Source organism: Callithrix jacchus, chromosome X, assembly GCF_049354715.1.
Source record: "Callithrix jacchus isolate 240 chromosome X, calJac240_pri, whole genome shotgun sequence".
In the NCBI taxonomy this organism is placed as follows: Eukaryota; Metazoa; Chordata; class Mammalia; order Primates; family Cebidae; genus Callithrix; species Callithrix jacchus.
In genome coordinates this window covers 58,173,058-58,187,533 of record NC_133524.1, presented here as the reverse complement: position 1 = coordinate 58,187,533, position 14,476 = coordinate 58,173,058, and positions in this window count along the sequence as shown.

Here is a 14,476-nt window from a genome sequence, read left to right as displayed (position 1 = left end):
CAGAGACATGGATGAAGCTGGAAACCATTATTCTCAGCAAAGTGACACAAGAACAGAAAACCAAATGCCACATGTTCTCACTCATAGGTGGGTGTTAAACAGTGAGAACACAGGGACACAGGGAGGGGAACATTACACATTGGTGTCTGTTGGGGCTGGGGGTTAGGGGAAGGATAGCAGGGAATGAGGAGGTTGGGGATGGATAACATTGGGAGAAATACCTAATGTAGATAATGGGGAGATGGAGGCAGCAAACCACCATGGCATCTATTTTCCTATGTAACAATCCTGCAAGATCTGCATATGTACCCCAGAACTTAAAGTATAATGGAGAAAAAATGAAGGTTAAAATGCCAGACCTTGCCTGTGTAAGTGTTTGTTGCCAGGCTCCCATTTTGTCATTTTACCTCCTGACAGTAGCATCTTGTTCAAAGATAAGAAAGTTGGAGGTTTTTCAGTCTCTACACTGCTGGGAGAGGAAGGGGGATGAGAGTGCATAGAAAAGAGAAAACAGTTGCTCTGTCTCTAAAATTTTGCAAAGAGATAACTCTAAGTATAAATAATTCTGGATAATAATATGGTTCTTTAATAAAAAATAAAAATTTCAAGATAAAAAAGATTATATCATAAAGATATTAAATCCAGTTGGCTCATTGGTTTCATTTAAATGCCAGAGATTTCATTACTATAGAGGAAATGTCCTATATAGCTCTTCTATTTAAACTTTGGTTGAACTTTTAATTTTTTCAGAGGTAGGATGATTAAGACTCAAGATGAGTGTGGCTTTGTAACTTGGAAGTACTATACTCATTTTTCATGATATTTAAGGATCTCTTTAGAATAAACAAATATATTATGTGAATTAATTGATTATGCCTTTATACACAAAACATAAGTACTTATGTAAACTTATACTCTGCTTGGTGGTGTGGGGAAAGCCTCTGAGTGATTTTAAACACAATTTAATAGATGGATAGTGTTGGATGAGAGCCCCAAAAAAGGTTCTTTATTGTCATTCTTTAAGATTACAACACAGCTTATGTATGTCTCTTCTGGCCCTTTCCAATAAAAAAAAGGCTTGTGTGGATGTTCTCCCTATGTATTGCTAATGAAGAAATAAAGACTTAGAGATCTCATATGACTGTGGAAGCCAGCTACTCAACAGAAGTAAGGTTCTGTCCTCAGAATGACATGGAAGTGACAGATATGGTGAATTTACTTTTTTTTTAGTTTTAAAACTCCAGAATAAATCTTATATTTTGCCTGTAAAATAGACCTGGCTTTTAAAACGTACTGTCATATTGATTTATGTTATGCAAACTTGATTTTACACAACTCAAAGCCAACATTTATGTCTTCATTAAAAAAAAGGGAGAGTCTCACTATGTTACTCATGCTGGCCTGAAATTCCTGACCTGGGTTCAAGGGATTTTCCCATCTCAACCTCCTGAGTAGCTGGGACTACAAGTGTGTGCCATCTTGCCTGTCTCCATCTTATGTCTATACATTCATTTCAATGAATAAGAATAAAAGTAGAGGTAATGAAATAGCCTAAATGCAGCAGTTGAATAAACGAGTTGATAAATTTTTGTAAACGATCACATCTTTTTTTCTTTTCTCCCTCTATAGATACAGCTTTGGAGTCCAATCCTGGCCAACCAGAGGCAAGTACAATATACCTGAGGAAGTCTCCAACAGATGGTGAGACATTATTGTTTTTCCACCCAGAAAAAGAGTGAAAACTCTTGTTTGATTGGATATATTATAGAAAGTATTTAGAAAAATTCATATTGGTTTAAATTTTTCAACTTTACACATATTCACTTGTCTTATTTTAAAATGTAATATGCTTTCCTTTAGTTGTTACCGTCTTAGTGAAAACATGTAAACTTTTTGTTTATACATTTTGCCATCTTTTTATCAATACAATTTGTCATGTGCTGGAAAGGTCATAGATTTATCTTTCTTTATCATTCTTTGTTCCTTTTCCCTTGCTTCAAGGGGTAAATAAATTTTAAAGATGAATGATAGAACTTAGACTTCAGCTTGGTTTTTATTTAAGAAATAAAAAAACACAGTTGTTCATCATCAGGGATTGAATCTGTGAATTTGGGCTTCCTCTTATACAGTCCTCTGACCACATACATTTATCACATCCAGGTTTATGCTACTCACAACTTTTAAGTTATTAACCTTTTCATTTGATGTAATGTAAATTCAAACATGCCCTACTCCTGCTTTTTTCCTCAATGTTATGTTAAATCCTTACTTAGTTGCTTAAAAGCCATACACAGGCAAGTTTTCCAGTTGATTTAAACAGCAAGCATACAAGTGAGGGTTCTATAATGATATGTGAAGTAATGCAGCAGAGTAAAATATGGGGGGTTTATAACCTTTGTTTTTCTAGTTTGAGTAGGCTTTGCCTGTCTTGAGTCAGTTATTTCTGGTTAGAATTTGTGTTTATTTTTGCATTACTATAAAGAGATACCTAAGGCTGTGTAATTTATAATAAAAAGAGATTTAATTGGCTCATAGATATCCAGGCTGGACAAATATGGCTTCAACATCTGCTTCTGGTGAGGGCCTCAGCAAGCTTACAATCATGATGAAAGGCGAAGGGGAAGCAAGTGGTTCCACACAATGAGAGAGGGAGTCGAAAGTGGTAGGGGGGAGATACAACCCTCTTTTAAACCCACAGAATGACAATTTGCTTATTATTATGGGGATGAGACTAAGCCATTCATAAGGAATACACCGCTATTACCCAAACACCCAACACCTCTCCCTAGGCCCTATCTCCAACATTAAGGGTCACATTTTAACATGAAATTTGGAGGAGGAACATAGCCAAACCGTATCAGAATTGTATTTCCCAGTTCCTTTCAGAGCCATGGGCTTCTCATGCCTGGAGAACACGGAAATGGTAAAAAAAAAAAGCTATGCCATGTCCCTCACTCTTCAGTGGTAAGAATGTTTACAGCATCAAAGGTGGAGGCGGTATAGGAAACAAAGCATGGCCCAAGTCCCTCTTGGAGGTTTTAGTATTCTGACCTTTTTATTTTTTTAATGATTTTAGAAAAAATAATGAAGAACATATTCTTCATTTTTTCTCTGAAATAGTTCTGACATCTGAGCCCTTCTGTACTTCTAGATTTTCTTTTTTCCTAGCCTATGTTAGTTTATTCAGCCAAATGCAGTAAGTAGCCTCTGAGTGGTCTGGTTGCTTTCACATTCATTATTTTTTTTTAGCGTGAAGCTAATTTTCTTACTATATGTGTTTGCCTGTTTTCTAACAGCTATTTTACCCCCAAGTGTAGCATTTATCACATGGCTTTCAAAGATATTTTTCATCTACTGAAAAACATCTGTTCCCTTTTTCTGGCAAGGGGGTAGGCAATTTTCTTTGGGCTTTTGTCATCCTAGTTCAATATAGAGTGGTTTTCCCTAGATATGCATGATGTCTGCTTTTCTGTTCTGTCTCCTGAAAGTCATTTGTGATCTTACATAACTGCCGTCTTGTGTGAGGTGGCCTGAGTCCTAGATTCTTTGTTTCCTTCTGTCTTGTTATCCTCTCTAGTTGTACTTGAACACATTTTCCTGGGTGGAGATGTTTAGAGATCTGGCCAGTCTTAAAATTCTTCCTCTTTGATAGAGAGTAACCTCTAGGTTGAATCTAAATTTATGGTTCTGAAGACATTTTGCAATTGTGCTCTCATTACACTGTTGTTCTTGAATCTATTGTGATTGTGTGATACATTATTTATAACCAAATTTTATGTATCTGTGGAAGCTTTTTAGGAGATTCTCTCTTTCTGAGATTCTGAAATTTCATAATAACAGCTTGGTGGGGATTTTTTTTATTTTATTAAGGCTATTAAGTCTGCAGACTGTCTCCTTGAGAATATTTTTATTTTCTTTGTTTTTTCTGATAGTCTTGTTATTCCGACACTAGGTTGCTTAGACCAATATACCTTCATTGGTTTTTAATTTTTTCCCCATCTACTTTTTTCAGTTTGTCTTTTTATTCTACTTCTGGGATATTCTGTGACTGTTGAAATTTATGTTTATGAGAGTGTTTTAAGATTTTTTTTAAAGTTATTGCTCCTGATTTTGACTGGTCCCATGAATTCCTTTTTTTCTGTTGCTTTGATCTCTTTTGTTGGAGGCTCCTCTCCAATGTGTGGTGGCCCCTGGCTTTCTTTATTTGGAAGCAGGACATCTGTTAACTGATAGCACTAAGTGTGAGGTTTTGGAAGCTGAACTAGCTTTTCATTTGGGGGACCTCAGTGTATTATCTGGGGATCTTTATGTGAGACATTTTAGTTTCTTCTGAGAAAGATCTCCCAATTTTCTGCCTGGGAAGTAAAAGCATGGCTACTTCCTTTCCAAAAGCAGAGTCAGGGGAGAAAGTTTGAGTTCCATTTTTGGTGTACAGTTTTTATTACATCTCAGGTTTAAACCATGGTATCTGAGCTAGAAAGTCTCTGGTTTGATATATGTAGAGAACACACATCTAAGTTTTTTATCAGATGGGAGGACAGGTGGACTTGGGGCTCTGGTTAGAGATTTTCAACTGACCTTGCTGGCTATTGTTTTACATTTTATTCTGCTTTCCAAAGTGCCATTTGCCTGTAAGTTCACAACCTGCCTTTCATTCTATGAGACAAACTGGCTCGCTTCTTTTCCAGTCAGTTTCTGTAGGCACCAAAGTTGTGCTTCCATATTATTTACCACTCCTTTATCTATCTACTTTTTATGTCTCAGGATTTATTAAAAATTATCTGTTTCATATACAATACAGTACCTTAAATGGTATTATGTTACTTAAAGGTAGACTGTAGGTTGGGCGTGGTGGCTCATGCCTGTAATCCCAATATTTTGGGAGTCTGAGGTGTGAGGATCCCTTGAATGCAGGAGTTCAAGATGAGTCTGGACAACATAGTGAGACCTGGTCTCTTCCAAAATTTTTTAAATAGCTGGGTATGGTGGTACCTGCCCATAGTCCCAACTAGTCAGCAGGCTAAGGTGGGAGGATCACCTCGGCACAGAAGTTCCAGGTTGCAGTGAGCTGAGATTGCAGCACTACACTCCAACCCAGGCAAGAGAGCAAGATCTTGTGGAGGGAAGAAAAAAAGAAAGAACTTGGGCAAAAGGGCAAGACCTATGGGAAACAAAAGAAAATGTAGGATATATTAAGTTAAAGGTGCTTACTGTAAACCCTGGAGCCATTACAAAATAAAACAAAGTAAGGTCAAATAGAGATATGATAAATAAGATAAATAAACTGCTAGGGAAGTTAAAATAGATACAATAAAATTAGAAAAAAAAATAAAATCCTTTAAAAAGCTCCATTTGCTTCTATTTTCCTAGTTACACAAAGGAGGCAAAGTGTGAAAAAGAATAGATCATGTTTCTCTAAGGATGTATGTCAGGTATTTGTGGAATAGAGGTGGTGCAGGAGGGTGAGAATGTGTGCCCTGTGTTGCTAAAGCTGTGGGTGTCTTCTTTAAAAAAAAATCCAGAAATGTGGATCTGTTCATTCAATCATTCATTCATTCATTCATTGATGTAAAATCTGGTTTCTAAAGTGTTCAGCTTGATGACTGATATATGTATGCTTCACCATCACAGTCAAACTCACATTTCTGTCGCCTCGCAGAGTTGCCCTCTTTTGTGTGTGTGGTAAGAACACGCGGTGGCTCATGCCTGTAATCCCAGCACATTGGGAGGCTGAGATGGGTGGATCACAAGGTCAAGAGATCGAGACCATCCTGGTCAACATGGTGAAACCACGTCTCTACTAAAAATACAAAAAACTAGCTAGGCATGGTGGTGCATGCCTGTAGTCCCAGATACTCAGGAGGCTGAGGGAGGAGAATTTCCTGAACCCAGGAGATGGAGGTTGCAGTGAGCCGAGATCGCACCATTGCACTCCAGCCTGGGTAACAAGAGCGAAACTCCATCTCAAAAAAAAAAAAAAAGAACACATAAGATCTACCATCTTACTGTAGTGTTGTTAGCTACACTCACAGTGTTGTACAGGAGCTCTCCAGAAATTACTCATCTTGTGTAACTGAAATTTTGTATCCTTTGACCAACAACTGCCCATCTCTCCTTCCTCCAGCCCCTGGCAACCACTGTATACCCAGAAATCCCATTTCTGGGGATATAGCCAAAGGAAATAAAATGAATATCTAAAAAAAATATCTGCACTCTTATGTCCATTTTGGCATTTTTATAGTAGACAAGTAATGGAAACAACCTAAATGCCTGTTATTGGATAACTGGATAAAGAAATCTATCTATCTATCTATCTATCTATCTATCTATCTAGACACAACAGAATATTATTTAGCATTAATAAAGAAAAAATTCCTGCCATTTTTGACAACATGGATGGACAACATGCTTGGTGAAATAAGCCATGCACAGAAAGACAAATAGCACACAATCTTACTTATATGATGACACTGCATTCATGTTTCAGCCACTGCATCCACACCCACACCCACAAACACAAACACAGCCCCTCATCTCAGTTTCTGCCCCTGACTGTGATACAGGGTTGGTGTTCTCTGAATATATGTTCCATTCATGCTTCCCTACCTCCAGCTGTTATAGGCTGTCACACTGAAAATGAAATTCCTATCAAGACTGGTCCAACTCCGAGGCTGTGTGGAACTAGTGTGTCTTCTATTGTCTTCTGTAATAATCATAACATTGCTTAGTTTCATTCACTAAAGCAAAAATGCTAATGAAACAAATGGTAATTCAACTGACAGCCCATTATTTCTCAGTATGAATACAGAATTCCATAGTAAAACAAAAATTATTGAAACAGTAATAAGGACTCTTCTAGCAATGTGAGTTTCTATAAGGTTCTGATAATTATTATGATTTCACTATCCCCTCAGGGCAGTCCATCTAGCATGAGGCTATTTTATGGTACATAAATACTAGGAGGAGAGAGTAGGATACCATTTCATCACAGGGAAGAGAAAAAAATTTAAGCAACATGCTTAAATATAATGTTAAAGCATGACTCTAACCTAATTTTCACATGTGCAATAAAATGTGCTGTGTGACACAGAACTGATAAAGAATGTACCAAAAAATATGGAAGTTTTACATTATAACTCATCAAAATAATATATTCACTTATAGTTGATGTTTCTTGTATTATTAAGAATGAATGTCTGTAACTCACTAATACAAGTCATCCCGTTTATCTGCATATTTTTTGCAAACATATACTGAATGACTTTGTGTGACAAGCTGTGAAGTTTCAAATTTACCAATTTCTCAAACTCTTTGATTTGCATTATGCTATTTAATCCTGCAAGAAGAGTAGCTGTTGTTGGTATTTCTAAGCCAAGAATTCCAACACCTAATAGGTGAAAATTATATTAAGCTGGTCATAAAACCATATTGTTAACTTTTTAAAATTTAATAACTACCAAGGAATTTCACCTTAGTGATGCAACTTTCGAGAAATTAGAAAATGAAGAAATGCATGCGTTCAATGATTTATTTTAGAATTCTAAAAGTCTTTCAAATGAGCATCTTAATTCATATTTTGTGAAGAACCACTGGAAACAGTTATGTAATAGTGTGTCTAAACATGTATTCAGAGTAACCCTTCCTGCACATTTGCATATTTATCTCCTGTTCCTGGAATAGATTTACCAGTTTCTTTTTCAGAAAATTTCTAAATTTTTGGAATGTGCAGAAGTACTAGTAGGTAACTTAGATTTGAAATACACTATATTAGATACAATTGGAAAAATGAGATGGAGTTATACTCTGTTGCCCAGGCTGGAGTGCAGTGGCATAATCTTGGCTCACTGCAACCTCCGCATCCCAGGTTAAAACAATTCTTGTGCCTCAGCCTCCCGAGCAGCTGGGACTACAGGCACCCACCACCACACCTGGCTAATTTTTATATTTTTGGTGGAGACAGGGTTTCCCCATGTAGACCAGGCTGGTCTCAAATTCCTGACCTCAGGTGATCCATCTGCCTCAGCCTCCCAAAGTGCTAGGACCACAGTCGTGAGCCACTGGGCCCAGCCTACATGGAGAGTTTTTTTTTTAATGATGTTAGAGCCACTGCAGGATACCATCAGAGGACCACTGCAGCCAGTTCCACCTCTAGGCAAACCCTGAAGATCCCTGAGTGGCCACTGACAAGGGGGAGAGAACAGGTATGGGGCTCAGCAGAGACTAACTGTCTGTCTAAAGGAAGAGGCAGAAATTCTACTCCCTGGATCTTAGAGATCTGTTTATGGGTCTGTATCTGCCTGCTAGCCAGCTGCTTGGGGGCCTTGGAGTCTTATTCCTCTCCTAGGACCTGGCCTTTACAGACAGAGGGGGTGCTGGGAACTAGTGCAATGAACAGATGGCACCCAGGATACCTGTGGATCTTCAGCAAGGAGGTGGCTGGGAGCCCAGGGAAATAAAACCACTGCCTAGGGTGACCCACAGGCAAGTTGGTGGCTGAACCAGTATTAGCACCTGAGTGCCCAACACAGCCTGGCCCTCTCTCCTGGGATATCTGTGTCTGGGCCCATGGGAGGAGGCCCCTCCACTGCTCAGGCACACTGAGTGATTTCTTTAGGGGGTAATTTGTTCATTTGTTTTCTCTCTTCCTCCCTCTCTTTCTGAGAAATCTGATTTTAACTATGAGAGCTGAGCCATTTTAGGATCAGGTTGCCACATTTGGCAAATAAAAATAAAAAATGCTGTGTTGAATTTGAATTTCAGATAAACAACAAATAATTCTTGAGTTTAATCATGTTTCATACAATATGTAAGCATAACTTAAACGAAAATAATCATTTGTTGTTTATCTGAAATTCACATTTGACTAGGCTTCTCATATTTTATTTGACAACCCCACTTTAGGAGCCATGATTCTGTTAACAATTACTTTTTGTTTTCAGAGATGGAGTCACTCTGTCACCCAGGCTGGAGTGCAGTGGCATGATCTTAGCTCACTGCAAACTCCACCTCCCAGGTTCAAGTTATTCTCCCACCTCAGCCTCACAAGTAGTTGGGACCACAGGTATGTGCAAACACACCCAGCTAATTTTTGTATTTTGGGTAGGCTGGATTTCACCATGTTAACAGGCAGGTCTCAAACACCTGACTTCAAATGATCCACCACCTGCATCAGCCTCCCAAAGTGCTGGGTTGTGTCAGCCACTGCGACCAAGCAATTGTACTTGGTCTCTGTGCAGAAGCTGCAAAGAGAAGACTTTTACTGGGTCAAAGTGGAGGAGGGGCACAGGAGTCAGTCCTGGTTTGTTAAAAGGTGAAAGAACATCTAGAGGACAGGAATTTCAAATCAGACTGGGCAACATAGCAAGACCCCATTCCTATAAAAATAAAAATTAGCCGGGCATGGTAGTGTGTGTGCCTGTGGTCCCGGCTACTCGGGAGGCTGAGGCAGGAGAATCATGGATCACTTGAACCTGGGAGGTCAATGCTGCAGTGAGCTCTGATTTTGCCACTGCACCCCCACCTGGGTGATAGAGCAAGACCCTGTCTCTAAAAACAGAAAAAAATAAAAAGAAAGAAAGAGAAAGAGAAGAAACAAATCCTTCTCTCTGCTGGCTCCCCCAGAACCTAGCTGAGTCCTGCAAAACTAACCCATTGCCATTTCCCTCTACCTTCTCTCCTTTGACCAATCTCCATGGATCTATGTTTGGTCCCAGCCTGTCTGAGTTTCCAAGAACAGAAGCAATCCCAGCACCCGCTGCAAGATGTTGAGAGATAAATGAGGAAGCCATTCAGACAGCCAGAAAGACAAGAAACCTCTGGCTGCATTGACAGGAAATAGGAACAGGGAGACAGAAGCATTGGAAGGGGTTTGGGTCAGCAGCACTGTGGTCCCCACCCCCATCCCCACCACATGGCTTCACAGGGCAGGCACCATGAAGGCTCTGAGCAGTGAAGAGCTGCTGATCAAGGAGACATGGATCACGTGCAAGTTCAGCAGCATGGTTTTGTTTTTTATTGGGCTGCACACACCTGGCTCCTGTGTGCCCCAGTCCAGCTTGGCTGCATGTAAGGTGGGATCCATCCACTATCCCAGAGCCCCAGAGCAAGGCAGGTAACTGGGCTCTCATGAGAGCTAGGGCATACCTCTGGGGATCCTGGGGCCAGCGCCACATACCTCAGCTGTCACCCCACTCTTCTGCTGAGCTGCACCTGCCCTCTGGGCCTCATGTCTCTAGGCAGGGCCCTGCTGGTCTTCTGGATGCCTTTTGCATTAGCTGATGGAACTTGGGCATAACCCTTTGCATTAAGGAATTTGGAGCAACTCTGAAGCTTGTGGCCTGGGCTCAAACTGCAGAACTCCACCAAACCTTCCATGTCCTCAGTCTCCCCAGACTTGGAACTGCCACATTGTGTAGTACCCACCCATCACTGGGGCCCAATGACAATAGGTAATGCTAGCATTCTGTTGGAGTCCTGTTTTTTTCTTTTCTTTTTTTTCCAGACATTGTCTCACTCTGTAGCCCAAGCTGGAGTGCAAATAGTACCATCTTGGCTCACTGCAACCTCTTCGTATTTTTAGTAGAGACAGGGTTCTGCCACTGGGAGGCGAGGCAGGAGGATTGCTTGAACACGGGAGGTTGCAGTGAGCCAAGATCACACCACTGCACTCCAGCCTGGGCAAACAGAGAGAAAGACTCTATCTCAAAAAGTTAATTAATTAATTAAAAAAATAGAAACCTCATAATCTCTCCATTGTCTCTAATCTTATCCTTTGATATTGACTATAATGTTAATGCAAGGTATGTATTCTTCAACATCTTTATACTCATGTAACTGATCACACATACACATGTAATTTTTCTCCCTTTTCACCTTTATTTATTTTTATAAAACTGAGTCTTGCTCTGCGGTTCAGGCTGGAGTGCAGTGCCACAATCATAGCTCATGGCACCTCTACCTGCTGTGTTCAAGCAATCCTCCTTACCTCAGCCTCTGGAGTAGTTGGGACCACAGGCATGAACCACAATGTCTGGCTAATTTTCTTTTTAAATGAAAATGGAGTATATGGTGATCAGCCAGGATTGCATTCAGCCCCTGCAAACAGTGGCTTAAATAAGAGATGAGTTTCACTTTTCTTGGGTGACAACAGCTCAGGGTTGGGGGTACAGGCTGTGGCGGCTGCTAAAACACATTCTTCTTATGTTCCCTCTTTCCACAGTGTGACTTTGGTCCCCATGGTCATAGATGGCTTCTGGCCTCTAGTCACTGAGTACATGGTCCAGGCAGGAAGAAGAGAGAAGAAAAAGGGTAACAGACATGTATCAGCCAACTGATTCAAAGCACAATATGTGCTATGGGAAAACAATAGTTGGCTGGGTATGGTGGCTCATGCTTGTAATCCCAGTGCTTTGGGAGGCTAAAGCAGGAGGACTGCTTGAGGTTAGGAGTTCAAGGCTGCAGTGAGCTATGCTCACACCACTGCACTACAGCCTGGGTGACAGAATTAAACCTTGTCTGAAAAGAAATAAACCCAAAAAATCTCACTGATTTTTGCCTGGTTAGAAATGTAATATGTGCTAAATTTTAGAAAAATGTAAAAACACAGAAAAGTAAAAGGATAAAATAAAAACATCCGACCAGGCGTGGTGGCTCATGCCTGTAATCCCAGCACTTTGGGAGGCCGAGGTGGGCAGATCACAAGGTCAGGAGATTGAGACCATCCTGGCCAACATGGTGAAACCCCGTCTATACTAAAAATACAAAAATTAGCTGGGCATGGTGGCATGTGCTTATAATCCAAGCTACTCAGGAGGCTGAGGCAGGAGAATTGTCTGAACTCAGGAGGTGGAGGTTTCAGCGAGCCGAGATTGCACCACTGCACTCCAGTCTGGCGCCTGGCGAAGGAGTGAGACTCTGTCTCAAAAAAAAAAAAAAAAAATCCATAACCCCACTCCTGCAACAACTACTACTGTTTTTTTTTCTCTTGAGATGTAATCTTGCTCTGTTGCCTAGGATGAAGTGAGGTGGCTCAATCTCAGCTCACTGCAACCTCTGTCTCCTGGGTTCAAGCAATTCTCCTGCCTCAGTCACCCAAGTAGCTGGTACTACAGGCGAGTACCACCATACCTGGCTATTTTTTATTTTTAGTAGAGATGGGGTTTCACCATTTTGGCAAGGCTGGTCTCGAACTCCTGACCTCAGGTGATCCACTCTCTTTGGCCTCCCAAAGTGCTGGAATTACAGGCATGAGCCACTGCGCCCAGCAACTACTTATATTTTTACACTCTCCTCCACTCTTTTTTCTATGCTTTCATTTTTTGAGATGAAATCTTGCTTTTTTGCCAAGGCTGGAGTACAATGGCTCAATCTCAGATCACTGAAACCTCTGCCTCCCAGGGTCAAAAAATTCTCATGCCTTATCCTCTAGAATGGCTGGAATTATAGGCATGCACCACCAGGCCTGGCTAGTTTTTGTATTTTAAAATAATTATTTATTTATGTATTTTTTGAGACAGAATCTCACTCTGTTGCCCAGGCTGGAGTTCAGTGGCCCAATCTCGGTTCACTGCAGCCTCTGCCTCCCAGGTTCAACCGATTCTCCTCCCTCAGCTTCCTGAGTAGCTGGGACTACATGCACGGCTGATCTTTGTATTTTTAGTACAGATGGGTTTTCACCTTTTTGGCCAGGGTGGTCTCAAACTCCTGATCTCAGGTGATCTCCCCACCTCGTCCTCTCAAAGTGCTGGAATTACAGATGTGAGGCACCGTGCCTGGCCTAATTTCTGTATTTTTAGTAGAGATAGGCGTTCGACATGTTGGCCAGGCTGGTCTAGAATTCCCGACCTCAGGTGATCTGCCTGCCTCGGCCTCCTAAATTGCTGGGATTACAGGTGTGAGCCACCACTGCTGGCCTCTTTTATGAATATTGTATTAGGTAGGATGCTTTTGTCGATAACAAAAACTACTCAAACAGAGTAAAATTAAAAGAAAGCTGTAATGATGAATGATCACAGGAAGCAGGAAACCTACAGGCAGCCAGGTGTCAGGGCTGATGGAGCTCAGTGACATTCTAAAGGACCCAAGTGGGATGGGAGTGGAGGCTCATGCCTATATTACCAGCACTTTGGGAGGTCAAGGCAAGAGGATCACTTGAGGCAGGAATTTGAGAGCAGCCTGGGCAACATAGCAAGACCTCATCTCTAAAGAAAAATAAAAAGAGTAAAAGGAGGCTGAGTAGTCAACCAATAGTGTTTGCTACAAAAATATGTTTGGTTTCGATACAATTTTGTAACCTTGTTGTTTTAACTAAGCATCATATTATGAACATATTCTTTGTTGATTAAATTTTTAAAAAATAAATAACATAATATTCCAGATAGATATGCCACAATTTACTTTCTGTTTTTTCTTTTAAAATTTTTTTTATGGAGGTAGGGTCTCTATGTTGCCCAGGTTGAAGTGCAGTGGCAGGATCATAGCTCATTGCAGCCTGGAACACCTGGGCTCAAGCAATTCTTCCACCCCAGCCTCCTGAGTAGCTGGGATTACAAGAGTATGCCACCACACCTGGCTAATTTTTTTTAATAGAGACAGGGTCTTGCTCTGTTGCCCAGGCTGGTATTGAACTCTTGACCTCAAGCAATCCTCCCACCTTGGCCTCCCAAACTGCTGGGATTACAGGTGTGGCCACTGTACCCAGGCACAATCAATTTTAGAAAATTTCATCACATCAGAAAGAAACCCTGTCCTCTTTAGTACTCATACCTCATTTTCCCCAGCCCTGGCTGGTTTAAACTCCTGGCCTCAAGAGATTCTCCCAGTTTGGCCTCTTAATTATATCTTCTTTCCTTCCTTTCCCTCCTTCCTTCCTTCCTTCCTTCCTTCCTTCCTTCCTTCCTTCCTTCCTTCCTTCCTTCCTTCCTTCTTTCCTCCTTCCTTCTTTTCCCCCTCCCTCCCTCCCTTTTCCTCCCTCCCTCCCTCCCTCTCTCCCTCTATTCCTTCCTTCCTTCCCTCCCTCCCTCTCTCTCTTGCTCCTTCCTTCCTTCCTTCCTTCCTTCCTTCCTTCCTTCCTTCCTTCCTTCCTTCCTTCCTTCCTATATTGTGCCACTGCACTTCAGCCTGGGTTACAGAGCAAGACTCCATCTCAAGAAAAAAAAATATTACTGGTTTTTGGTTAGTTTTAAGTCAGAGGCATTCATTAATAAGAAATCTTCAAATGTGAATGTTCCAGAAATACACTTGATGACATCTCAGTTATCAAGAATAATTTTCTCTAGCTGGGCTCTGTGGCTCACACCTGTAATCCCTCTTTGGGAGATTGAGGCGGGTGGGTCACTTGAGGTCAAAAGTTTGAAACCACCCTGGTCAACATGGTGAAACCCTGTTTCTATTAAAACCACAAAAATTAGTCAGGTATGGTGGTGGGCACCTGTAATTCTAGCTATTCCATAGGCTGAGGCAGGAGAATCACTTGAAC